General features: G+C 35.4%; 1 protein-coding gene across 2 annotated transcripts in view; it reads left to right on the top strand.

Moving 5' to 3' along the window:
• NEGR1 (neuronal growth regulator 1) overlaps positions 1–26,638 on the top strand; it is an 810,652-nt gene that overhangs the window by 161,595 nt on the left and 622,419 nt on the right. The window lies entirely within an intron of this gene.

Here is a 26,638-nt window from a genome sequence, read left to right as displayed (position 1 = left end):
ACAGACACACATTTTTCCTATAAAAGTCTATTTCCACTCGCAACTCCACTCAACAAGGACAACAGCTATAAATCTAACTTGACCAACTCAGACGTGCAACAAATAAGCTTTGTTTTCTTTCTCCCCTTTTTCGAATTTCTGATTTTGAGTTGCCGTTCGCTTGGGTTGGCTGTAAGCCCAGTTTTCCTTCTGGCTTTCCCAAACTCCAAAGCTGAGTCACAGTTTCGGAGTCTCAGGTAGCACCACGACTTAGGACATTGGTCCACACAGTAGCCAAACATTTGCTAGTAATGATAAGTCCATAATCCTGGTCATTGTGAAACCCTTGAGTCTTATGGCTCTCTTTGCCACTCTGTGCCAAGTTGGCTCTCCTGACTCTGTGCCTCCCAGGGGTCCAGTCTTCCTAGATGCGTCATATAGCAAGGCTGAGTAGGCAATACTGACTTCCCAGGTTACTGAAGAAAAAATACATTAAAATCACTAAGTGATGTAGATCAGAGACTCAGAGTCATCGCATCAGATGGCTTCTTGCAAAAAGAAGGAAATATTAAAGAAAATGTTCATGGGTGGCTATGGAGGTGATGCTAAAAAAAGGAACTTGAGGAGAAGGAAAAGTTAAAAAGCAGCACGAGGAAAAGTAGAGAGAGAGAGAACATATGGAGAAACCCCAAAATTTACGCCAAAAACCTGTTTAAGAGGGGAGCCAAGAGGATTACACTTTGCCAAGGGTGGTAGTAACTGAGGGAGGTGGGAAAAAATGGTGATTTTCTATGGAGACATCATTGAAGTCTTAAAAAAAGAAACTAGGGGTACAGCTATATCATGCATACTGACTTGAAGTATTCCCAAAAGCTGAGATCCAAAACTTTTACATCTTTCCAGTAAACTACCCCTAGTTGGAGGACTTTTTTGGCCCGAGAACAGAAGCAGCAGGAGAGTGTAGGAGAAAAGGCAGAGGTCCCAGGCGGTGTAATCAGTAGCAAATTGAGAATGAGATATTTTTTCACAGTTGGGACTTTGCATGTGCCATTTCTTGCTCCTGGAAAGATGGAGTAGATCCGTTTTCTTTGGTAACTGACAGACTGCTCTCTATCTTCTCTTCCCTGGCCCTCCAGCATAGGAAAATTCTTTTCTTTTCTTTTTTTTCCATGTTTTTCATCACTCAACATGTCACTTCATCTATGTATGTCAGTTCATGTATATGAATCATTCCTATTGAATTAGTAACTAAGCAGATCTCAAAATTTTTACTAATCACCTCTACCCAGATATAGATCAGATCTTACAAAACCAATGTTTTCTGGATGCAATTCTGTCTACAGCTACACTTTGCTCATTTAAATGACAAAATTAGACATTGCTCAAAAGAAGGGCCAAATTGGATTCCCACCAGTATAACTGAGGTGGCGCAGCCCTTGTTATTCCATATTCATGTATAGATGGTGCTGTTGCTACTGTCTTTTATATTTACACCTTTTTTCCATTCCTTTTACTACCACCGTAGTTCAGGTTTTAAATTATTGAATGAATAGTCTTTTTTTTTTAATAGATTACAATAGTTTCTTTTTCCCCAGCTTTATTGAGATATTATTGGCATATAATATATGTAAGTTTAATTGTACAATGTAATGATTTGATACATGCATATATTGCTAAATTATTACCACAGTAAGGTAAGTTAACATCTCCATCCCCTCACATAATTACTGGGTTTTTGTGAACGTGTGTGATGATCACGTTTAAGATCCTTCTTGACAACTTTAAAGTACATAATATGGTACTGTTAATTACAGTCACCATGCTGTACATTAATTATGAATGTATAGGACTTATTAATCTTGTAGCTAGATATTTGGGGGAAATTATTTTCTAGTCTGGAAAAATTGTCTCCCTTAATATTTGTGACCAAGACCCATGTCCCTTTGAATGAATGGGCATAGACTTGGCTGTTTGCTTCAATACAGGAAGGAAGAAACCAAATAATTATTAATGCATCGTAATATTAGCCAAGCCACACAAATAATATGTCAACTCAGAATCACTTGATGATTATAAAACTTAGGGGGACTTTAGAAGAAAAAACTAGGATATTAGAAAATAAAACATGAACACAGTGAATATATTATGGAAAAATGGTGAATTATGGAAAAGATAATGATGGTATAAGCTATAATGAAGATATACTCAAGATAGGACTTTGATTATCACTTTGCATTTTCAGATCATTATATGAGAAAAAATAAGCCAAAGAGGTAGATAAAAAGAAGAAAATAATAAGACTCAGGGCCATCGTATTCTAAACATAAATAAAAATTGTGAAAAATTATGTCTATTTTGCTTATGCTCGAGTTGGAGAATGAAAATGGTGAAATGAAACAGACTGCCTTGTGTTATGGATAGACCATGGAATGTGGAACAGAACAGAAATGAATTTAAAATTTCATTCTGCTTTTGCTTAGCCACTCTGTGGCCCTCTTCATCTTAACAACTCTGAATCCCATTTTCTTGTCTGTAAATAATCCCTCTTCACAGAGTTACCGTGCAGATTTAATGATCATCACCAAAGTGAAAACAACCTAGCACATGGTAGGTGATCAGGGAAAATCGGTTATCTTCTTGTTACTTATCTCTTGTAAGAAGTACAAGGATGTATGTATGTGCATATTCCTGCCTCGAACATTTCAAGAAATTGGACAATAGTCCTTACCATTCTATGCAATTCTTCTTTGCATGACTCTCAGAAGCTCCTTTGCAAAATCAGTAATTATCTTGCTCATATCAATAAGGGGTTTTTATGGAACAAAAGGTTTCCATGACTGCAAACTATGAGAACTTCCATAATTTTGATTACAAAAGAAAATGAGTTTTTTATGTTTATCATTACTCATTTGTCATGAGTGTTCTTTATCTCAGTCACCATTAAACTCTACTATCTTTGCCCACCCATGTTGTATCTTACTTACTTTTTCGTACTATACTATGTCTAATGAGGGGCCTAATACTTATTAAGATTTGAAACAAATTCACTTAATAACAGTATTTTATGCATGTTGGTATAATTATATTAATGAATCATTTTGTCTCATGATATTAAGTTCATATTCTGCTATGCTTTGAGAAGGGAGGAAAGAAATTAAGCCAAATGGTTAATTTCTATAAAATCTAGTATGAGAAGCTGAAATAAATCTAATGATTATAGTTATAATAGCTAATATTCTTTAGCTCCAGCTACATACCAGACAATGTGCTACCTGCTTTTCCATGAGTTACCCGACTTAATCCTCACAATAACTCAATGAGACAGGCGCTAATGTTACCCACATTGTACAGATGAGAAAAGTAAAGCTTAGAAAAGGCAAGTGACCAGCCCAACGTCATGCAACTCATGTTCAGTATCCCTGGAGCCTGGGAAGTCTGCATGTTGCTCTAGACAGTTATTGAATTTGTGTAACTACCGTTGACTTCTACTCGATAAGTCAAAACTAAATCCAGAAAACCAAATAATGGATGCAATCAGATAGAGTAACTAATTCAAACATTGCGTTTCTATTTAGTTTCATATACCCAAATATAATGCCTATATTTTTACTGGCTATATCTTCATTATGAAAATAGATTTCTATCTCTAAATAATAAATTATTGGAATTATATGTATTGAAAAATCGTGGATCTAATATTTGCACTATGAAAATGCTCAGAAACAAAATTGCTCAGGAAAAGTGAAAAAAGGGTGGAAAGCTGTGAAAACCAGGTATGCAGTGTTCTTTACATTTGGCAAGGTTGTCCTATTTCTAAGCATGTTTATTCATAGAGTAAACAGTACTCTTAAGTTTCTAAATTAATAGAAATCTTCTTTAAAGTAATTAAGAGTTGATTATATAGCTTTTGATTGGAGAAAAAAGCTATTTCTGGTTTACAGTATTTTTAAATTGTGCATAAACTGACTCTGAAAAAATAATTCAGCATCAAAATGTGGCTGATGATGGAAAATGATTTCCTCCCATAGAGAGCAGTTAATTACCATGGCTACCATAATAAATAAAAAGTTAAATCCAAGAAAGATTTTTTCTTACTTTTTCATCCCGCTAGTATTTTGTTTGTACTTTAGATCTATCAGTTTATCAAGTGCGTTCGCTTTAGTGACTGCACATCTGTAATTAAAAGAATTGTTCCCAAATGTCACAAGAGAGGCATGTAGACCCTCTCACCACAGAAAGCAGGTTCTTGTGAGTTGTATGTAATTTTTAGACACATGGATCTTAAAATTACTGGTGGAAATTACGTGTGTAAAATACTTGCTTTTTATCCTCATACCAAACTGAAAATTAATCTAGTGTTTTCAAGTTGCATTCTCATGTTTCCCCAGTCAGGGAATGGACAAGTTTTAAAAGCATTCATTTTCTTGTTTTCTCTTCAAAGCCCCCTGGTGCATGGTTGTATATCCTGGTTGTAGGTTTTTCTAGTTTTTCTGTGTGAGCCTCCACCACAGACAGGAACTGACAGATGGGTGGTGTGGTTCCACGATAGGGAAATAAACCTGGGTGGCCCTAATGGTGAGAGCACTGAACTTTAATTGCTAGATCATCAGGGTTGGCTCTAGAAGTATTCATTTTAAAATCTTTGAATTCCTATCAGTATAAGTAATGGAAATTCCTATTATGGATCACTAAACAATAACATTAATGTTTTCATCCTGTTATCCATAAGCTTAATGGGACAAAAAGGGATTTTCTAATTATATTTTAAGGATTTCTAATGATATAAGCAGACTTTTACATACAGGTGTAAATAGTCCAAATTTTCCCCATTGTCCTATTGTCTCATTTTCTTGTTTTAAAAATGTGACAATAAATATGTTCTTTCTCAACACAAATTTGGGGTGGATTGTTTAAGCTAGTTAGGAGCTGACTGCTGAAGACAGTGAGTTTTAATTTTCTCCTAGTGGGCCCTGACCTTAGGAAGAAATTAAGGACAATTCTCAAGTTTCTGCCTTCATACTAAGAACAATGAAATTTCGGAAGCAAATAGAGAGATGAAGAAATAATACACATTTATAGTTTTGGAAGATAAAAAGGATCTACAAGAGAAGCAGTGATGATACTATTTCTCAGAAAGATGCTATAGAATCAACTGAAGGTTAATAAGTTTCTGTCACCACCTTTCAAAAAAATTTTTCATTAACAATGCTCGTCTCTGTAGGTGTTAAAAGAAAAAGAATAGGGTATGAATCCATTGTACTTATCATGTGTTGAAAATTAGAAGTATTTTTATTTAGGACTATTCCTTTTTTTCCTCTGAACCATTAACCTCAATCTTCCTTGGAATAAAAGGAAAGATTCAGATAAAATGGAGTGAAATAATAACATAGATTGCAAATTTTTTTCTTTATCTTCTTGGAATTGTATTTTAATATTTAACACAATTTTAAATATTTAATATCATTACTGCTTTTCTGTAAGCTTGTTTTTCTAGGCTTACTGCTGTGATATTAAGGAATTTGTCAAGACAATCAGGTATTAAATTATTTTGTACTTAGTTTAGTTGAAAAGGTGCTTATGTGAAAAGGAGATTAAAGTAATAGAATGCCACCTGTTTTCTAGACATGATAATCTTGTCTGATGATGTCACTTGCTTACCTGCAAAGTTACTGGAGAACCAGTAACCAGGAGAAGACGACTTTAATCTTAGACTCTGTTAAGTATAATTGTGTTTTAAGTGGGAGGGAAAAAAATAATGAGAAAAAAGCTGGAACGGCTGCTTAACTATGGCATGCTTTGGATTAAAATTATTGCCCAGCAAAGCAGGCCAGATAATGTTATAGAAAAGAACAACTCGCTGAGAATTTGGAAGCTTGGTTCATGGTCTCAGTTTTACCACTGTCCACCTCTGGGGCCCGGACTTTGCTCAGAGTTCCTAAGGAGGTTGCAATATTCTAAAGTCTATTCTAGCTCCTATCCTCTGTAGTAGTTCTTTCCCTGGCAAACAACTCTTGATATATTCTTGAATTGTATAAAGCATTTTCCTAAATTATCATCTATTTCTTCTTATAAACAAGCCTTATATCATTGCAATGATATGGAATACTTCCTTTGATAAAATTTTAGATGTAGAAATGAATCATATTGAGTTGTTTTGATATGTCCTCATACTCTAGTCTTAGGTGATAAACTATAAATAGTGTATTAGTTATCTAGTTCCAGAATGGTTCATCCTGTTGCATATATGTCATATTTCCCACTAATAATATAGTTTTTAAAGTACGCAAATGACTGTGAGACAAAATATGAAAAATAACCACTAGAAGGAAAGTCTCACTGAAGATGCCTCTAATGAACTTAGGAGAGAATGTTAACAGGTCATGATATTTAAAGAATCGTATAAATAAAGAATGCACACGAAGATTAGTTGCAAACTGAGAAAATCTTTCTGAAGCTCCTTGTCGCACGTATCTGATCTTATGAGTGTATGAGCGCATGAGAGGGAAATACATGATAACTCTTAAAATATTGCTTGTAATTACCCATTCAGTTGTTTCACCTACCCTCTAAGATGTCCTAGCAATTGGTTGGCTGTAAATTTCATGTTTTTCCTCAAAATCTTGGTCTTTCCTGAAAATTGTTCTCTTTTTTATAAATTCCTGCTGCACTTAAAAAAAAAATTACACTTATGGTATTAGTCATATTTAGCAGACTGAACCACAGATTTCAGGAAAGAGATGAAATAAGGTAAGGGCTCAGCCCAATATGGTCTTCTAGCTTTGAAGAAAAATGATGTGTGTAGAATGACACAGACTTATTAGATGCTCCAAATATATATTTATATGTGTGTATGTGATGAAGAGTCTATTGATATAATTATGTATTTAAATAAAGAAAGGAAAATAGCCTTAGAGAAGAATGACAAGCTTTAGAAATCCTATGAATAGGAAAACATTTTTTAAGTCCAAAGTACAATGGATATGACTTCTTTTTGCCTAAATAATGCTAAATTTAGCTTTTCTTTGAAATGAGCCTAGAAACCCAGCCAAAGGAAACGTATCAAACTTGGGTTTAAGTAGGTAAAAGTGTTTAGCATATTTTAAAATTTAATGTAAAAAGTTTCTGAAAAAAATACATTTATGCATCTATCATACTTTTCCCAAGCTATTTTTTTCATATTATTCAATACATTTTATTTTTTCCAAAGTAAGACCTTGTTCTCTAGCAGTTAGATATGCTGAAATATAAGTAGGACTTGTGAAATTTCTGGAATAGATCATTCTATTTATAAGTATGGTTTCACAAATCTTTAGTGTGGTAATTTTGTGTAATGAAACTTATAATATTCTTAATATAAATTAATTTCCTTCCTATGTTATTATTGCAAAGCTGTTCTGCAATAAGTTGACTCATTGTAACCTACTTTTTAAAGATATATGATTATTTCCCACCTTAATGATATTTCATTCAAATCCTTGTATATAGATTTAATAAGAAATTTTATCTGAAAAAATGGTTTCTTGAAGAAGCTGTATAAAGCAAGCTTGAGCCTTTTATAATTCAATTTTTCGTGGTTATTACAAAGCAGTTGATTATCTCTTACTGATACCATGACAGGAAACAGGAAAATTCCATATATCTAAATCTGTACTTATATCTGTATTTTAATGACACTTTTGATTTTGATAGAGAGGGAACACTGAAAATACTGAATCCTAATGATACTTTATTCAAAATTGTGTCTAAAGATTTATCCAAAATTTAGAATCTCAAAGTAGTAAATTAATCTCTAAACTACCGTTACTGTGGGTCATTCAATTCCTCTTTGTCAAAAAGTTTGATGAGTTTCTTATTCTAAATGCATTGCTGTCTCCCTTAGTCATATTTTTATTTTAGTTTTCCATTCAAGGCAATGGGAAGAAATTTATAACCTGTCATTTTAGAGGTTATATCCAATCATCCTAGAAATCAAAACCTTATTATTCAAGTCCACTTTTTTCTCTCCTGGCTTCCCCATTTCATAGTTGAGATTGAGAACTGATAAGTGAAATTTTATATGAGTGCCTTAAACTAACATAGTTAGCAATATCTGCTGACCTTTTCCTACACAATGAGGCATGCCTGTGAACAGAGCACTCTGGGGAAGCGAAATTTTCACATTGCCTGTTCCTGTGTCACTGCGTCTTCAGCTTGACTGTAAGCGCTCCGGTGCATCTTGGCTTTTCGTGCTACAGAATAGGGTAGCAGGAAAAGTTAACTGTGAAATTTCAAATCTACCACCGAGACCAAAACCCCATTCCTTTTGTCTAGTAACTTTTTGATGTTGTTTACAACTAATGATCTTTTTGACTCTATGCTCATGTTACCTTTCCTAAATGTTCTTTAACTTTGGCAATATTATGTTTTTACAGCTTAAACTCAATGTATTGGTTAGTATTTATCTTTACATTTCTTTACATTTTCTTCAACTGAATGTGGTAACTTTAGAAAAGTTATCTAATTTTATCTTCCTCCTCAAAAGAAATTAAGTTTAGAGCCTACTTTTTTGAGGGTAAAATCATATTTATCCTAGTTATATGCAGGTTTTCACTGTCATCTGGTATCTCTTATGAATCTTCCATTTTGTTTTCCATTAAACGTTTCCAAAAATATTCTTCTCTCAGAAAACAGAACATTGCCCTTTATTCCCAGGTGTGAAAGCAACTTTCTCTACTAGCATAGAGCTGTATATTCTCCCTGGAAGAAACCAAATCCAAAAGAGAGGCATAGGGATGTGGTTTATAGAAAGAAGGAGGAAGGGAAAAAGGAAGGAAGGGGAGAAGGGAGGGAGGGAGGGAGGAAGGGACCCAAATGCCAATTCTTGGAGTATAGTCACAAGTGTCAAAGTCCTTAGTACTCTACTAAAACACAAATATGTTGTAACTTAAAATCAAATGTATTACTCTTTTTTGAAGATTGCTGATCTTTTTTTTTTTTAATTAACTCACAATTTCATTCTTATAGCAACATTCCCTATTGACTTATAATCATCTGCTAGATCTGGAAAGGGTAAACTACTTAAAAAGTATTGTCCTAAGAGTTTTTCTATTTCATTATCACTTCTCTCCACACCCAGCTTCCCTGCTAAGGTCAGATAAAGGTTCTCAAGGGGTGGCAGAGAGAGTGGGAGAAAGAGGAAGAATATAAACCTGCAAAAGAGAAAGAGACTGACCACTCTCTCGTGTCCCGCTGCAGAAGTTGCAGCCTGAAGCAGTTCTGAGTCAAGGGAGGGGGTGACCTAACACTAAATCAAGTCTAGAGCTTTGATTAATATTTTGGACTTGACGCCATGAATTGACATGGTGACCCAGTGACTGCCTTTTATTTATGAATGAGCAGAAAAGTCAGGAAGCATGCTGGATATTTCATCCACAAGTTGGGGAAGATTTTCCTCGTAAATAAAGCATAAAGGAATTGGTGGAAAACCGAAAATAAGATTTGTATTTTGGGGCTGGCCCAGTGGTGCAGCAGTTAAGTTTGCATGTTCCTCTTTGGTGGCCTGGGGTTTGCTGGTTCTGATCCCGGGTGCTGTCGTGGCACCATTTGGCAAGCCATGCTGTGTTGGGTATCCCACATATAAAGTAGAGGAAGATGGGCACAGAGTTAGCTCAGGGCCAGTCTTCCTCAGCAAAAAAAGGAGGATTGGCAGGGAATGTTAGCTCAGGGCTAATCTTCATCAAAAAAAAAAAGAGTTGTATTTTGATTACATAGTGAATTGTTTTATAATTGTCATTAAAGGTGCTCTGTCAGCATACCATATTAGGAAAGGAGGGCTGGGCCCAAGGAGAAATGAAGGCTGTACATTTTAAAATTTTCTTGCTTCACTATCTTTACTCAAATCGACTTAATGGGGTATAGTAAAAAATGAGAAACAAGCTTATGGAGCTTTAATGCCTTAGTGGCCAAGTGTCCATGATCAGTGGAGCTGTTTGAACAACCTCATTTCACTTTGTAGCAAATACAGAAGACATGCTGTGATGTTTACATTTAAAGAAAAGTCCTTTAATAGGAAAACAAAATACAGATAAAAATCAAAACAAAATTGCCAGCAGTGGTGAGCATGACACAAGAGGAACAAGAAAGGGTTAAGGGGTTGCTTAGTTATGTACCCTTTTTTCACTATTTATTCACTTTGTTTTGATTGAAAGCAATTGCCATTCAGCAAATATAGCAAAATTTTCTTTCAAAAATTATTTCATAGAGTAGATCTGCTGCTAAAGTGGTGCGCCTCTTAAATATTTCCGTTATTTATTGAAATGTGGATTCATTTAACTTTGTGTATTATTGCTTTGGCAATAAAATGAGCAATAATTAGGTAAAATTACTGTGTAAGTAAATATAAATATATTCATAATATTAGAATATAGATGCAAAAATATATGTGTGTGCGTACATATGGATATATATTAGGACATAATATTTTATTTCTTTGTTACATAATGAGATGTGACACTTCAGTTTGCTTTGGTAAGGATTCAGCTAGCAAAAACCCCGCTTTAAAAGCTTTTCAGTTACAGCCTCATTAGCAGAAAGTCATATAGCTACCATGTTTACAGACCTAGCTCTTTTTAGTATCTTCCAAATGTGAGTAGTTCATTGAACTTAAATGCTATTTTCTCCCAGTTTATAGGTGCAAGGTCAACGTTATAGCATAGGATATTGCCTACAGCTGAGTTTCTTGTAAAATAGCAAGACTGCAATATTTATGCAAATTGGTACTTTTTCCAATTTAGCATTTTAATTTTGAAGGTCACGCTCATAAAGACCATGGAAGCTTCTTACCATAAGGCTTCTGAATTTTTTAGAGCTTAATTGAATCGTCTAGACAGGGGGGAGATTGAAATACCATCTATGTCATCTAACTCATCATATTACTTACACAAAATTTTTTCATCCTACTAATAAAACTTTTTATAAGTATGTTCTTTTCCTGAATTAGCTATATGGTTCTTTGTAAGGCGCGTTTCATTCAAAGTTGTTGAGTAACCTGTGTGTCTTCGTTTTCTCTGGAGTAACTCATTTCTCCTGACTGTTGTCCTCCAGTTATCAAGTGCTGCCTATTAGAGTTGCAGAGTCAACACAGCAATTTAGGTGTGAGCCTTAGGATTAGAAAAGAGGTGGAAGAATGGATGGTCAGATGGATAGATGGCTACTGAAACATATGTAAATATCTAACTTGTATTTGTATTTAAAATAGCAATATAATGTTGTTAAACCTCAACAAATCAATTATGCAAAAACAATGAAAAACAACTGTAAAAATTGTGGCCATTTGTATTTTGACGTCGAGCATTTATTTTAATGGCTCCCTATATCAGAAGTGCCTTTGACTTCCTTACTTACTATGGCCACAGTCAGCAGTGCCATTTCTTTGCTGTGTTTGAAGCGAGCATTTTGCTGTTTCCAGAACAATTTGAAACGAAGCTGTCAATGATGTAGTTCATCATTCTGGATTAAGCATATTTCTTTCTCTTTGAGCCTTGTTTAATAGTCTATGTTTCCCACTCTTATTAGTTGCTGAAAATGAAAAATTGTGCTCAAAATTGTCCTGAAATCCTGGTGAATTCGGTCTGCCTAAGCTTCTTTTATTTCATTGAAATCTTCACCCTAAAGTAGGAGTAGGGATTTGTTAACTTGGATTTTTAGAGGGCCAGACTTGTTTTGATACATTTATTACATTCAAAATTTATCACCTAGCAATTATTTAAAAAGAATTTCTTTACTTTCTTCATGTTAAGTATTTTATGGTAAATGTTGAGAGAACTTTTGCATCTGGGTAGCTCTTTTCCTGCTGGAGAATTCTTGAGTATATATGTTTATTATGCAACAAGTTTTCATTTTGATGAATCTTAGATTTTTGTTTTGTTTATTGTTGTTTTGTTGAAACTCAACTACAAAGATGCCTTCTACTGAGTTTTGTTCTTTAGGATGTTTTATAGGAGAGGAGAGAGAAAGTCAGGGTCAAGTGCATAAATCATGCTTAAGCATTGTGATGGAATGAATTGTATCCAACCCAAATTCCTATGTTGAAGCCCGGACCCCCATGTGATGGTGTTTGGAGATGCGGCCTTTGGGAGACAATTAGGGCAGGATGAGGTCATGAAAGTGGGGCCCTGGTCAGATGAGGTTAGTGGTCTTATAAAAGAGGCAGGGACAATGGAGCCCTCTCTACAGGTACACAAAGGAAAGGCCATATAAGGGCACACTGAGGAAGTGGCCGTGTGCAAGCCAGAAAGAGAGCCCTCACCAGAAATAAATTTTCTGGCACCTTGATCGTGCACATCTAGTCTCTAGAACTGTGAGCAAATAAAATTCTGATGTTTGAGCCACCAAGTCTGTAGTGTTTTGTTGTGGCAGCCCAAGCGGTCTAATAAACGTGTACAGTATTAATATAACTGCAAAAACTTGGTGTTTAAGTCTTAGCTCATTTTGTCCTCGGTAGATGTAGTTCCATATCATATGAAACACAAACCAAATCATTCTCAATAATAAACAGGTAATTTAGAACTGCTTATATGTGTAAATGATAGAAGCCAGGCCATAACTACTTCCACAACTAGAGCTTCTCAATAAATTGTACTTACAATTAATGTGGTTTCAGTAAATCAAGTTAACTATATACTAAAATGACGGGATTCTAGAAGAGCACCAAAACTTTGAACTCTGCAAAACACTGAATAAATATGTGGTTAACCAGATCTTATGCTGGCTCTTTTTTATGAGTGGAAATATAATGAGTTAATGGTTTGGGGTGATTGTAATAATAAAAATGGAGGGAGTAGTGAAATCAGATAAAATCAATTTTGAGTAAAAACAAGGACATCCATGAATGTGATTTTCTCTGCAGGGACTAGTATAGAAAGTTTATGTTATATTTCTAAAACTTTTCTTGTGGATGTTTTAAAATTAAGTATTGATTTGGTTTCTAGTTACACTCTTGGGCTCTTGGTAATAACTACAGTTCCAAGTTTGTCTTTTTATTCCTCAGACATACAGAATCAATCAAACAGAACATATAAGTGTATTTTAAAGAGTTATTTTAGTTCTTAGAAGAACTTAGAAGCAAATCAAATTATTTATTTTTGGTGTTATAGTATTTAAATTCAGTCTTCTGTGTTGGCTATGCCAAGATCACCATTTCTGCCTTATTTATATTTTCCTGGTCATGCAGCATTAAATATAGCGACATTTGCTGCTTAAGATCCAATTCAATTGAATGTTATACCTACGGAAAGATATTTGAATTTTTATTTACTTAAAGTTATGTCAACTAAAAGTATTTTATATACTGTTTGCAGAAGACAAAATCAATTTGTATATATCATATTTTAAAGCAACATGTAAGTTTTACTTTATCACCTGTAAAACAGTTTACATGCTAGCTACTACATCAGCAAGAATTCAATCGGTGAGAAAATCAAACTGAATGAAAGATCAAATCACTGTGCAAAATGAGTAAAGTCTTAGACCTGTAAGAAGTTTTCACAGGGTTCACTTACCAGGCCCAGTGTGAAAGGTGAGTCATTTGTTATATACCGCTAAGGAAGAAAATTCATGAGTGTAAAAGAGTTTTATTCATTTGACAATGTTTGTATAAGTCAAGCTAGGAAATCAACAAGCCAAAGGCTACAAATATGTTAATTTCTTTCCTTGAAACAATTTCCCTTTTTCCATTATACAAAAAAATCACCATCTCAGAATTTTTATGATTCCTATGTAGTGAACAGGACAGGCTCTTTTTAGCATCTCACTCATATTTAAGAAATAAAATACAATAGAATCTACAATGAATTTATGCTAGATTAGTAAAGCAATTATTATTTGAAATAAAGTCATCTTCACTTTTAGGCATAACCAAGGAATTTTAATATTTGTCAGAGTGAGAAATAACAAGGAACAGAAAAATGTTATGAAAGTTCATTATTCAAAATAGCCCTAAATGCCTGAAAATTATCCTTTGAAACTTTAAAACATAAAATTTAAAATAAAGTTAGACATCCTCTAACAATTGTGACTTTTCTAGTTCAGAATAAACTCTAATAAAAATAATATATAAATAAAGATAACATTATTGAAATAAATTTTAAGAATTCAAAAAACTTGTAAGATTTGAAATTCCAAATCTTACATTACAGCTAATTTCAAAATGAAGTTCTTTAGTAAGTTTAATTAAAGTCAGAGGTTTTTTGTTTTACTTAGTTTTATTTTTTATTTTGTTTTGTTGTGTACTTTTAAGAAAAAAGGCCATTTCACCTACAGGAGCTGAATTTTAACACAGATGTAAACATTGGAGTATATTTTACAGCCCTAAAGAAAGTTTACGTGTTTGGTTGCCAGAGAAAAAATAACTGAGTTGTCTTATGACTTGAAATTTTTTTGTTATAGTGAGCCACAATCAGAATAAAACTTCTGATATAACTCTGTTTACTTGTAATTTACAAATTATTATTAGATATTATTTATCATAGATTTCCCAAAAGCTACTGGAAAAACTCGCTGATCAAGCAAAGCTAATGCAATTAGATTTAGTTTAGTAAGGGAGAATGGCACTTTCATAGAGTCTTAGTAAATACTTCAAATAGGAAAATCAGAAAGACTATTTAGAAGTTTTAGTGTCTGGACTGTATGATTGTAAGGTAGGTTTTGCAAAGTGAATAATTGGTTGGGATTGAGTAGTATTATGACATTAACAGCTTTGCAGAAATAGTAAGGATCTTGAAGTAATTCTTGAGGAGCAGTCTGTTTTATCTCTAAGCAATAAGTATTTCTAGAGCCAGCACCTAAACTGGCTTCAGTATTTAGCAGAGGGACAGAACAGTAGGCATGTTGTTTAATTGTGGGGCCAGGATAGTATGACCGTTTCTAGTAGGATTTCTCTACAGGCGCAGGGAATTGTGTTGTTTCAGTTCTCCGTCCCTCTTTCTGGTCATTCTTCAGCCTAAATTGGACAATAAGCCATTATGGTCTGGGGACATGATGAGTCTGGTCTACATAGTTTGATTTGTCATGGTCATAGATAGATTTTCTGAGGGTAGATGTTCCACATTCTTGTTCTTGTCAAAAAATCAATGATTCAACCATTTTTAAGGACAGTGGCCGTGCATCAGAATTTAAAATCTAGAGGTCACATTTGACCCTACAACAAAGACAAATACTGAGAGAAGAATTATAATCAGAGTTTTTAAGCTAGGAGCCAAAATTACCCCAAATTAAACCATGAAAACAGACAGATCCTGTTTCCAATGCAAAGAGCACAGAGAAGGAGATATGAGGCCACTGGCCAAACTACCTACACTCTTCATTCCTTTGATCATTTTCAAGACCATCTTAACTATCTTAGAGTTTTCTCTGTAAGCATCTGAGTATGTCTTTCATCCCGTAAGAACAAGTCAACTCATGAGGTCAATATTACACGTAACATAGCTTGTTCAATTTCAGGAACCTCTCAGGCAAGTCATTCTTTGGTCTTCGTGAAATTGTCTGATTCCCCCTCTATTCTCTGAGGTAAACTTATAAAATTCTTCCCACTTTCTAGGTTTTTTATAAAGCATGAAATGGGAAGGCTTGGGGTCAGAAGAAAACAGTCCAAAATTCTCCTTCAGTGGTTAAAAATTTGAACTCAAATCAAAGCCCGGTGACCTCCTTTTTCTATTAAACCATTTAAAATCTCTTTGTCTAAAAACAAAATTGATGAGTTAAACTGGACCCTGGGTGATGCTATTGAAGCATCAGAGGCCTGTGCCATCGAGAAAAATAATGAGGCAAGGCAGAGAAGCCTGGTGGTCTTCCTTTGACAATCTACAATATCAAATAATCTAGATAGCTTGGTAATGATAGTTAACACATATACTTTTTGTGAGTGTCAGACATGTAGCTGTTTTTCATATATTATTCAGTTGATCCTCAGAACAACCCTAAAAGATAAGTGCTGTTACAACCCCCATCTTATGAGACAGAGTAAAGTTAAATAATTCCAAATACCTGTTAGCTCATAGGTAGTGGTTGTGGTGATGGCTTTCAAACCCGGCCTCAGGAGGCTTTCCTTTTAACCATTACAGAATATTACCCCTTGGGTAATGGATGTGTTAATTAAATCAATTATGGGAATCCTTTCACAATGTATATGTGTATCGAATCATCATATTGTACACTTTAAATTTACTATAATTTTATTTGTCAATTATACCTCAATAAAGCTGAAAAGTAAAATAAAATACCCCCTCTCAAAAGTCAGTAGGACTTTAAGCGACAAGATAACTTAAAACTAAACAGTATGTGCAAGAATTTATAAAATTTTATTTTGCCTGAAAATTTAAAATAAAAAGTCTTAGGGGCTGGCCCCGTGGCTGAGTGGTTAAGTTTGCATGCTCTGCTTCAGTGACCTGGTATTTCGACATTCAGATCCTGGGCATGGACATGGTACCACTCATCAGGCCATGCTGAGGGAGTGTCCCACATAGCACAACCAGAAGGACCTACAGCTAGAATGTACAACTATGTACTGGGGGGCTTTGGGGAGAAGAAGGAGAAGGAGAAGAAGAAGATTGGCGAACAGATGTTAGCTCAGGTACCAATCTTAAAAAGAAATCTAGGGCCGGCTCCGTGGCCGAGTGGTTAAGTTCATGTACTCTGCTGTGGCGGCCCAGGGTTTGGATCCTGGGTGCGGACATGGCACTGCTTGTCAGGCCACATTGAGGCGGCGTCCGACATCCCACAGCTACAAGGACCTGCAACTAAGATATACAACTGTGTACTGGGGGGCGGGGGGGGGGGGGTATGGGGAGATAAAAGCAGAAAACAAAAAATCTTAAATATTTACCTAGTATTAAGGACTTAGGTTCATGCACTCCACTTTGGTGGCCAGGAGTTTGCCAGTTTGGATCTAATCCATATAAAAAACTATATCTTGATATGGAATTTTATATTAGGTTACATTTGTTTTGACTTCATTTAACGTGAAAGTAAAACAAAGTTGCACAAAACTTGACAACTAACTTTTAAATGAGTCAAACCAAATTTCACTGAATTGTCAGATTAATTCAAATAACTTATTCATATAGATAGATTCTATATTTGATGGCTTTGTTTGGTGAAATAATCCTTTCCTTTATTATTTTATCTGCTTACGTTTTTGGTTACTCAAGCTCTGGGGTCTCCATAAACCAAAGAATGGAACAAATGAAGCATTTGCTTTTTTTTTTTTTTCCTTTTTTTTTTATTGAGTTAGTGATAGGTTACAATCTTGTGAAATTTCAGTTGTACATTAATGTTTGTCAGTCATGTTGTAGGTGCACCACTTCACCCTTTGTGCCCACCCCCCACCCCACCTTTCCCCTGGTATCCACTAAACTGTTCTTAGTCCATAATTTTAAATTCCTCATATGAGTGGAGTTATACACAGGTTATCCTTCTCTCGTTGGCTTATTTCACTTAACATAATTCCCTCAAGGTCCGTCCATGTTATTGCAAATGGAATGATTTTGTTCTGTTTTACAGCTGAGTAGTATTCCATTGTATATATGTACCACATCTTCTTTATCCATTCGTCTGTTGCTGGGCACTTAGGTTGTTTCCATGTCTTGGCTATTGTAAATAATGCTGCAATGAACATTGGGGTGCATAGGACTTTTGGAATTGCTGACTTCAAGCTCTTTGGATAAATACCCAGTAGTGGGATGGCTGGATCATATGGTAGTTCTATTTTTAATTTTTTGAGGAATCTCCATACTGTTTTCCATAGTGGCTGCACCAGTTTGCATTCCCACCAGCAGTGTATGAGGGTTCCTTTTTCTCCACAACCTCTCCAACATTTGTTACTATTAGTTTTAGATATTTTTGTCATTCTAATGGGTGTAAGGTGACATCTTCGTGTAGTTTTGATTTGCATTTCCCTGATGATCAGCGATGATGAGCATCTTTTCATGTGCCTATTGGCCATCAGTATATCTTCTTTGGAGAAATGTCTGTTCATGTCTCCAGCCCATTTTTTGATTGGGTTGTTTGATGTTTTGTTGTTGAGTTGTGAGAGTTCTTTATATATTGTGGATATTAAGCCTTTGTCAGATATATGACTTGCAAGTATTTTTTCCCAGTTAGTGGGTTGTTTTTTTGTTTCAATCCTGTTTTATTTGAAGCATTTGCTTTTTTAAGAGCATTTAAAATAAAATGAAGTTCAGGTTCACCTTGAAACATCAAACATCATTTCTAATTATTTAGTGTTTTTTTCAACCTTAATTGGAAAATTGATCATATAAGACTTACATCTGAAGTGATCCACAGAGAAAAGAAAGGTCCTGCAATCCGGGTTTGAGGCCTTGCACAAGTCTTAGCAAGATGCTTAGTCAGACTTTAAGAATCCTGTACTTTGGATCAGAGCTTACAGAAAAGGAAATTTCTAATCCATTCTTTTGGTTATGAAAAATAAACGAGGGAGTAGGGGAAGCGGAGATAAGAGTGGAAGGGAGAATTGAGAAGAAAATTCTTTCATGGCTAGCTTGGAGAGAAAGGACAGTGGTGGTGTTTTCATGACAAATGAACCCTAATAGGCATTCCTAACCTGAGATTGGCCTGGGGGAAGGCTTCCTATCAAAATGGCAGAGCTTTTGGAGTTTGTAGATTCCAAAATTTTACAACCTGTTAAATACTTGTATGAGAAAGAATTGAAATAATAATTACATAAAATATCTACCAGTTTCTTTTCAATTTCTAATTAAAAAAAAAACAACATAGTATAAGATCCTGGGAAGGAGAGGTCTTGACTTTGTGAAGCGTAATCAGTATGCTGAACTTGGCATTCACTAAAGAACAGAACTTGGTCTAAACAGGGATTTTTATTACAAGGGGTAAGTAGGTGGTACAGGATTCATTAAGTAATATAAAGCATTCAAGGGACATTGACCATGCCAGTCAATCAGCAGAAGTTCCCACGTCTTCACTTGATTCCTGCAGTAAAAGATTTACACTCTTACAAGTAGTATAATTTTGCCTGAAAAAATGCCAAACAGGAAATTGTTGATAAGGTAAGGAAAATAGGACTGTATTCTTTTAGGCAGCAGATAATAGGTTTTCTTTTAAGTTTTCAGAGTAATATTCAAGTTTGAGTGCAAAATAAGCATATGAATTATTATCGAACTATTTGAAATGTAGCATTTTAATCCAATGTCACCATTAATCTATGTATGTATCCTAACATATGAATTGTAATGGAGATTTATATAGATAATGTAAAAAGCCAAGCTTAAAAAATTTCATCTTCATGTTTAGGTAATACAATTTCATTACTTTTAAGGTGTATGTTTTAGCGTTCAGGCATCTCCACAAGTAAATAATTTCTTTTGTATATTGTTGTGGTTGGGGGAATATTGTAATTTTCTACATTAAAAAGGAAACTCAACAGATGAAGTTATATGACATTCATACATAACCTTTAGGGAGCTGTGATGTCCTAGCTAGTACCTTTGTGAATTATGATATTTTAAGGCATATAAATCCAATGTTTTGCTTATTTCATCAATCTACTTATTACTTTTGGTCCACTCTGTATGATTATAAATGTTTATATTTCCTGCTGACATTGATATCTTTCCTAACATTAGCTTTCTTTAAACGTTGGTATCTTTCAAAGTTGCTATTGATGAGACAGTGATTCCTATGTAGATGTCACTATTGAATAATTGGACTGTATGGTTTGTTCAGTTCCCTTAATTTTTAAATGTGTAGGCATTCTCAGAAGAAAAAAAATAACTCCAAATTCCTTTTAGAAGAAGCCCATTGTGATTTTTAACAATATAAAAATACTGAGAACATTAACTTGGATAAAGTGAATTTGAATATTTATTAAGCCATTCATGGAAACAAAATTGTGGTGGAAAAAACCTAGATGAGAGATATAGAATTCCGTGAGTATTAGGAAGACTAGTTCCTGGGGTTAATTATTCAGGGCAATAGCTTGAACACAACTAGTAAGTACGTGTGTTATTGTGTGAAGGCTGAAGGGGAACCTTCTTCAGTTTTCATAGGACAGGAAGAAAAAGAAGGAAAGAGAAGCCCAGATAGTCATCCGTGACACAGATGCTAAAATAAGCAGGTGGTGAAGTACGTGGAGTGGGTGTGAGGCGCTTAACTAACACTGGATGGTTAAATGCTCACAGGGCAGGTATTCTGGAAGACAGGGGAGGATCCAGCTAGGAGGAAGCGTTGAGTGGGTTCCGGAGGGTCTCGTTTCCTTTCCTAGACTGCTGAGTTATCTGTGTCACACAGAGTAGCTCCAAGATTGGGTTCCAATACTAAATTAATATATTTGTGTTTTTAGGGATCCGTGGGTTACTAAAAGTTACTTTCAGAAGCAATTGTTTTAATGGGGAAAATGGCATTAGAAAACAGCCAATGCCTCTCAGAGTCTCAGCGGCAAACTATATTTTTCTGGAGGAATTTCAGAAATGAAGGTATTCTGTAGCTATAAATACAGAACAGGACAATTTAAATACCACTGAGAAAAATCCAGCCTTTGATTAGATTTGGCTTTTGCTCAAGTGTAGTGGCCTTTCCTCACTTCTCAGCATTGCAGCAACATTATATTAGCCCATCTTTTCTTAAAATTCATGTCACCAATAAACAAAGAACTAACTACCCGACAACATAATTGTGATACCAGTCTAATAAATTTTGCCTGGGCTTTCACTTGTTGTGATGAGGGTCACAACATATTTTCATAATGAAAATCGAGCTCCAGAATTAATCAGTCCAGTTACTGCCAATTCCCATTATGAAAACTTACAGTGTGTGTAAAGCGTCTGTGCTCATTACATGTTTCATTGAGATAGAATGAGCAGGGACCTGAGTTCTGACTTAGCTCAGGGCCTTTGCACAAGTTATTTCCTCACCTGGTGTACTCATTCCACTCTTTTCCTGGCTAATACCTATTAATCCCTGAAATCTTAGACTTTTTCTTCACAATTTCCACCAAACATAAATTAGTTCTCTCCCGTTACTTTCTCTTATAATGCTACTCTCTGATATTTGCCTTCATAACTTTTTCCATAGTTTGTAACTATGGATTTGTTTGTAAGCTTATTTTGTAAGTCAGCTTCCCCTAGTTTTAAGCACCAATAGAGTATCAGACTGACACATACCATTTTAAATTATATGAGGCCATGTCTGATCTTTTAAAGTGAGAAGTGACACTGTTAATTATTAAATAGTAAGAAAAAGGGAAGGTATAAGTCAAAATTTTTATACCTAGATGCCTTATTATTACTGACTTTTTTTTTGAGTAAGAATAGCCCTGAGCTAACATCTGCCACCAATCCTCCTCTTTTTGCTGAAGAGGACTGGCCCTGAGCTAACATCTGTGCCCATCTTCCTCTACTTTATATGTAGGACACCTGCCACAGCATGGCTTGACGAGCAATGTGCAGGTCCGCACCCGGGATCCGAACTGCCGAACCCCAAGCCACAGAAGGGGAATGTGCAAACTTAACCACTGTGCCAAAGGGCTGGCACCTATTACTGGCTTTTTAAGCACCAAAATTCTACAAAATTTTTGATATTGTTCAATTCCTTAAAAAAGACATATTACTTGCTTCTCTGGTTTCCTTTCTATTTTGAAGCTAGATGTTCATCTTCCCAGAAATGCTAGAATGTATGCTGGTTGAGCAACAGCATGCTAATTATCTAACCTTTTCTATTGCAAAGAGCTCATTAAGAGATCAGAACATTAAATTGAGAATATTTACTGACAAGATTTATAAATTTGATCTAACCAAGCTATGGTTTAGTAAAATGCTTATTTATAAGTAATGGCCTAAATGAGCCTCACTATTTTATAAATACCTTTCTAGGTAGAAAAGCACATTACCAATACAAGGCAGTGTTAGAACATTCTCATATCTCATTAGGCTTTGATATGTAAATATAGCTTGCATTTGGAATAATAAATCCCTGACATCACAAATACATAATGGCAACAGAATAATCTTGCCTTTACACATTTGTAAACTACTGATGAGTGTTAATATGACTTGCAAATATTTCCTTCCCCAAATCTGTGAAGAGTCAGAAGCCAATTACAAAAGTTTACTAAAAGAAGAATGTATATAATGTGAAACTGTTACACTTAAATCCCCAAAATGTTTTACTTTTTGGTTTAACATTTGAGTCTTTCCATTTTTAAGGAATTTTTGTAGTAGGTACAAGGCTTTGAAAATACCTAAAGTAAAATTAAAGGCTCACTAGTAATGATAAGAATTTGAGGAAATTGTACATTGTAGTACAACAAAGAGGAAGAGCTCAACTCTAATGTGCTCATTATGGACTGGAAATGAGAAAAAAGCATAATTGCATTTCACTTGTCGATTATGTCCTCTTTGCTGGATAAATTAAAATTATATGGCAACATAGTTTTTTATGCATGTTTCTTTCAGAAAAAACCTTAACATATAATACATAGATATATTTCTGGTTCAGCTAGAAATCTACCCCAAGTGCACCTCTGCCTCACAGTGTGTTGTTAACAAGAAGTGGAACACGTTGATTCAGAAAGCCTTTTCATTGGTTGGAAAAGAGAGAACATGTGCTAGACTGAAATTTGCTGGTAGTCTCTGCCAAGGATCCTAACATAGTTCTTTTTTGTGCCACGCTATGTGCAGGATGCTCTCCAACCCCCTGAGGAGGGTGTTTCAAGCTAGTCTCTATCTTTCCTCTCTTTTTCCTAACACTTGCAGACATACTACCTGTATCCTAGTTGTACTGAACTTGTATCACCCAAAACATAGAACCCTCCCCACATCCGCCACTCACTTGGACTGATTCAAAGTTCACCTTCTTCTTCCTCGGTGTTATGGACTGAATGTTTGTGTCCTCCCCACATTCCTATATGGAAGCCCTAATCCCCAGTGTGACTGTATTTGAAGAAGGGGCTTAAAAGGATGTAATTAAGGTTAAATGAGGTCATGAGGGTGGGGCCCTGATCTGATAAGATTACTGTCCTTATAAGGACACAGGACAGGTCTCTCTACCCTCTGGCACACAAAGAAGAGGTCCTGGGAGCACACGGCCAGATGACAGCCACCTGCAAGCCAAGAGAAGAGGCCTCAGACGAAACCTATCTTGCTGGCACAGTGATCTTGGACTTCCCAGCCTCTAGAACTGGGAGAAAATAAATTCCTGTTGTATAGGCCACACAGTCTGTGGTATTTTCTTATGGCAGCCCCTGCAGACTAATATAATCGGTCTGTTATTCTTTAGGACTAAAATAGTTAAACTTCCTCAGTAAACCTCTGGAGTTCTTCTACCCAAGCAAAGTCAGTGCCTCTCCGCTCTGTACTCCCATGAGACTTGCGTACAGCTGTAATGTGAAAATACATTGTCTATTATTGTAGTTATTTATTCATTCCGTATTTCCTATGGGATTGTTATGTCCTTGAATATATCAAGCTCAGAGTCTTGCACAAATGAAGGATGGAAAAAAGGAAGGAAAGAAGGAGGGAGGGAATGAGCAAGGGAGGAAAAGAAGGAAGGAAAGAAAAGAAAAAAGAAGAGAGGGAAGGAGGAAAGGAGGGATGGAGAAAGGAAAAAGGAAGGCAGAGTCTGGTAAATAGGAAGTCTATAATATCATCATCATCATCACTATAATCATAGATGTATAATGTGCATGGTGTTGGATGTCTTAATACATCTGAGAGAATATAATTTTAAACCTGTAAGGGTAGCATATTCTCTTACTGATGCAGCCAGTAGCTTTGTTCTCATTCCCAGTGAAATTATTCTGTATTTCTAAAAGAATGGCAAAAAACAATTGAAACCATCTTATGTAATTTGGGGGGAGGAGGATTGTCCAGTAAATTTTAAATATTTTAATGTGTCAGAAGCAGGTGGTGATACACGTTTTTCCAGTAAGCTCCACAGTTGGGAATTACATCTTCGTGGATGCTGAAAGCTATTAATTATCTCCAGAGAATCTTTAAAGTTTTTTCAGGGATCCTATGGCATTTCACGGAATCTCAGCTTGACAGCATCTTGGAGATTAGCTGAGTCCCTTATTTTTCAGATGTGAAAGCTGGGGTTGAGGGGTTACATGACTTACCCCAAACCCCACAGCTCTCTGGTTTACCCAGGGAGCCAGCAAGCAGGCAAGTGTTCTGATTCCCTGTGAGTCGGCCTATTGCCCGCTGAAAATGGGCTCATTTTAATTTTCGTGAATCTAAAGTTATCATTAGGCAAGCTTAGCAAACGTGTTCAGTGAGCAAACTTGCTTCCTGTTAAAAAAAAATTATCCAAATTATCAGGTAGATGATCCTGGAGTTATTTTAATTAAAGGCAATGGAGAAAAAAATTAGGCACTTAGATAGGTTTCTTGGACTCATAAAATTAAAGAGCCTCTTCTGTCAATATGTAGGTTAGAGGTAATTCCTGTAAATGTGAATGTAAATTAACTGTGTAAATTCCCATGCATATTAATTACAAAATAAACCCTCACTACATTATCCTTTATCTTCATGGTAGAAGCTCTTATTTTATAAGGAAAAAAAAAGAATTCTTCTATGAACCGAAGTTGGAATATTTTAGATCTCTTTCTCTTTTGATCCTCTCTGGCTGCAGACACCCAGATATGTAATTACTCTTTGATAAACTTTCTGCCTTAGATTATTCCATTAATATAATGATTATAGCCTAGAGGATTCTAAGTGGCAAAACCTGGGGGAGTGACTAAATCCTTAGGGACTCCTGCTTCTGCACACATTTAAAGAAAGAAATACACAACTGTCTTCTTAATAGGAAAATGCGGGTCAGTTATTTGGAGCAGTCAGGAATGATTTTACATTTTTATCCAATTTTTGATAGAGGTTAAAATCTAATGGTAAACTGTTGGTCATCTGGAAAATCCCTAACTTCCGACTTTAATTTCCAATTTGACCACTTACATGATTAAAAGGCTCATAAAATATAATAGTAATCATTTTTCTATTTAAGAAATTAGGAGAATCTCCAACCACAAATCCCTGAAGTTAGATATGATTCAGGATTTCTTATCTCAACTAAATTGTAAGTTAATCACTAGACTAATTAGTTACATATATTTAACAGTCCATAATTTAATCTTCTGTCTTCAGGGCAACAAATTATTTAAAGTTCCCCAAGTGGACATAGGCTATAACTAATGAGATGGAATTAAAGAAAAGAGAAAAGACTATCAGAAAAAAAAAGGTTCATGTAGAAGTTATTGGTATTAGCATTGATGAGGACAGGTATAAGCACTGAGAGTATGTAATTTGAGCTAGGACTCAAAATAGTGTTTCATAAGGAAAAATCTTTATTATTCTAATTTAAAAGTCATTTTTTTCTGTAGGATTTGCTACTTCAAATGCAGTATTTATGTTCCTTTATATGAATTAATTTCTTGAAAGCATGCTTGAAAATGACATCCATTTTGTAGTGATAGGTAACTTCTTGGTCTAAATACCAAAAGCTATCAGTTAGTATTTGCTTATAACGTGTCAGACTGTTCTAAGTATTTTGAATATATTAACTCATTTAATCTACCAACCGTTAAAAGATAGGCACTACTCCTATCCCCATTTTACAGATGGGGCCCAGAAAGATTTACTAACGTGCTCAAACTTGTGTTGTTATAAGTGGGGGCTGGTGGTTCCAGTCTGACTCCAGAGTCGGCCGTCTTCACTTCCATACCGTGTCTAGACAAAGGGTCATGGAACAGCAGCAGGGGCATCTTTGAGGGGCTTGTTAGAAATGCAGAATCTAGGCCCCACTCCAGGTCCAATGATTCAATGCTTGCATTTTAAAAGTTTCTGGGCGATTTGATAAAGTTTGATGAGACCCATGCCTCTTTAAAACACTTTTAGAACTGTATTGTGTATTGTTTTATATTCTTAACTGATAATTGTATATTTCAGTTTTTTAAAAGAACTCAAAAGCTCCTTGAGCTCAGCATGTTCAAAACTGGATATAAATTCAAAGCTAAGATTTAGGGTGTTGAACCAAGAATTTATTATTCTAGTATATTTAATGTTACTTTTTTAATGAGTGTAATGGTGCTAACACATTTGACCACCTGTTTAGGGCAGATCTGGGTCCACCTAGGTCACTTCTTGCTTGCTGATGGACCACAGATTACCTAAACTTTGTTAACTAGCCTATAAAGTTTTAGATGAAGCAGGCCAAATATACCTGAAATATACCGTGTAAGCAGCTACCTTCTTCATCGTTCATAATGCCAGCTCACTGATAGCCTAAGTCAATAATTCTTCTTTTCTTTTTTTTTGAGGAAGATTAGCCCTGAGCTAACATCTGTGCCCATCTTCCTCTACTTTATATGTGGGACGCCTACCACAGCATGGCTTGCCAAGCGGTGCCATGTCCGCACCCGGGATCCGAACCAGCGAACCCCCAGCTGCGGAAGGGGAATGTGTGCACTTAACCGCTGCGCCACCGCCAGCCCCTAAGTCAACAATTCTTTAAATTTAGTATTTATTAGAATCACATGGAGGTCTTGTTGAACCACAGGTTGTTGCTTTTCTCCCGCCAGGTTTCTGATTTCAGTAGTTCCGGGGAGAGACCTGGTAGTTTGCATTTCTAACAATTTCACAGGTGATGCTTTTACTAC

This window comes from Equus quagga, chromosome 18, assembly GCF_021613505.1.
Source record: "Equus quagga isolate Etosha38 chromosome 18, UCLA_HA_Equagga_1.0, whole genome shotgun sequence".
In the NCBI taxonomy this organism is placed as follows: Eukaryota; Metazoa; Chordata; class Mammalia; order Perissodactyla; family Equidae; genus Equus; species Equus quagga.
This window is presented reverse-complemented; position numbering and strand designations above follow the sequence as displayed.